This window comes from Rhagoletis pomonella, unplaced genomic scaffold (genome assembly GCF_013731165.1).
Source record: "Rhagoletis pomonella isolate Grant_MI unplaced genomic scaffold, Rhpom_1.0 Rhpom_scaffold_00006, whole genome shotgun sequence".
NCBI lineage: Eukaryota > Metazoa > Arthropoda > Insecta > Diptera > Tephritidae > Rhagoletis > Rhagoletis pomonella.
Window position 1 is genome coordinate 49,145,051 of NW_023458560.1, and position 2,882 is coordinate 49,147,932.

The window sequence follows — 2,882 nt, forward strand, 5'->3', positions numbered from 1 at the left end:
TTTTGTTACTGATTTAATTATATTTTAAATGAAAATCATTAAAAATAAATAAATAAACATAATTTGCAACAATATCATATTGAATTTCGTTGCTAATTAGTTGATCGCATCTGAATGTATGTATGTACATATGTACTTACATACATATGTACATATGTACCCCATACACATACTCCAAAATCATTTATTGATAACGTTCTTGGACATGCACATAATATTACATATATGTATGTACATACTAACTTTCTTCTTATTTGGGGCTGACAAACTTTAACTTAAGAGTCGACTTTACTTCGTCTACGAAAATACCCCAATAGTTTTGAAGTCTAATGAAAATGCATTTCCCACGCATACATATATCTATATGTACATGCTACATTAATTGACAACGTTTTTACATGCATATATAAGTACATATGTGCATATTGCTGCTTAAATACTACGCACATATATACATACATAATTACACGTATACTCAAATACAACAATAACTATTTCATTCATAAACGCATTCGCATATTTCTCAAGGCCAAGTAAACTCATTCATAAAAACACCGCAGCACATCTCCCCGCAAATTCATCACCCACAAGCGCAACTTTATCAATCCGACACAAAAATTCTAAAATGTAAAATTGAAGAAATCTCGACCAGCCAAGTGAAAAATGGCAATTATTTCTCTATATCCAGTAAAATAAGTTATCTCGAATTTTGGTAATTTTTGGTAGTTTTTGACAAAACACTCAATTTTTCTATTCCCTTCCAATATTTCAACCACTACCTAGTATTTTAAGGTGTAATTTTAATAAACATTAAATAAAAGTGTACGTTTTCTGCAGGAAAATACATTAATTTTTTTTAATAAAATCAAAACTTCTAAAATCACAAACATATGTGGTTTTATCGGAAGTTCACAAATGTAACGTGGCAACTTAGCTCGTTTTCACATTTTTCGGTCCGAAATTGTAAAATTTTTGTCCATGACGCGCCACGATTTTTATACAGGTGGGTCAATGTGCCTTGAACACCATTTGTATAATTGCAAAACAATTATTCTATTTATCTTTGAATATTAAAAATTTCTATTTACATATATCCACGGATGATTTTTAATTTTTTTCCCCCGTAAGCAAATCTTCAGTACCATAAAAAGATTCAACCACATCAAAGTACAAGATATGCTATGTCCAAGCTAGTGCTAGTCCACTGTATATGTCCATATGTATGTCTGCATGTATGCGTGTAAATATGTCAACTCAAATTTGATTTTAACCCATTTTAGCGGACATAGTTTTTTTCATTCCAGCCGTTAATATAACATGAATTTTATAGTTAATTTTCATGAAAGTTACACGTATCGTCGAGAACATGTTTACATGCAGAATTTTAAACGAAATATTATTATTCTCCATATAAATTTATTAAATGTTAACTTATGCGAAAACCTAAATATTTCGTCAACCTAGGGTTAATATTGATGGCGTCGTGGCAATTCGCAGAAATTTAATAATTTGTCTATGGTTGGATGAAGGCGAGGGGAAGACGAAAGCAGACCAATCGTACATATGTATGCACATATTTACATTTATTAATGCATAGATATTTATGCGTTTGTCTTTTTGGATGAATGAAGAATATCATATATGTAGTGATTTAGAGATTGCAATTTGAATGATGTACTATGCCGCGTATGCTAGAGGCGACGAAACTTTTTGGCGTCTCGCCGTTTGTCTTGGTTCAAATCCCGGACGGACCAAGTAATAATTTTGTTTTTTTTTTTTTTAATTGTCATATCCATATTCCATTTTAAATTTTACTATTAGCTTTGTTTAAAATAATATATGTAAATGGATATGTAGGTACAAACGCATGCATAATTTCACATAATCGCACCAAATTTGCCAAAAGTTACTGAAAGCTTTATTGTAAATATTTTCACTAAAATATTAGTTATTGGAATTGAAATTTTATGCGAATCCAATTTTTATTCCCATTTTTAGAAAGCGCAAGTATGTATATGTTCGTGCCACTAAAATTATTTAATAAGTAGTTAATTTTAAACACAAATATGTCTGTACACTGGCAATCAAAAGTGAGTGCATCCTGTTTTTTGTTTAATATTTGCAATGTTTTTATACCCGAGCGCACTTGTGCACAAGGGTATTATAACTTTGTTAACATAACGGTTGTTTGTAACAGGCAAAACGAATCGAGATAGATATAGACAAATGTATACATAAATGATCAGGATGAAAAGAGAAATCGATTAAGCGGTGACTGTCTGTCCGTCCGTCCGTCCGTCTGTGCACACGATAACTCGAGTAAAAATTGAGATATCTTAACGAAACTTGGTACGTGGACTTCTTTTAGGCGTAGGATGGATGGTGTTGAAAATGGGCAAAATCGGACAATAACCACGCCTACCTCCCATATAATGGTAATTTTGGAAATACGAAAACTGCGATATTTTAGTAACTACTGAAGATTATTCACTCAAAATTGATATTTGCAATAACTTTTAGACGAAAAATAAGAATATTATAAATTTTTGAAAAATGGGCGTAGCCACGCCCACTTAGTGTTACATGTATATCTTGGCAACCGCTGCACCGATTTCTTCCAAACTTGGCAGAGTTGCCCTTGATATAACCTACGAAATGGCCGAAAATTTTTAAAATCGAACAATAACCACGCCCACATCCCATATAACGGTAATTTAGAGAAATACGAAATTTTTGATAAATCAGTAAATATTAAAGCTAATTTATTCAAAATTAATGCTTGAAACAATTCTTTACCAAGAAATACGTTTGTGATAAAATTTTGGAAAATGGGCGTGGCACCGCCCACTTATGATCATATATATATATCTCGATAACCGTTT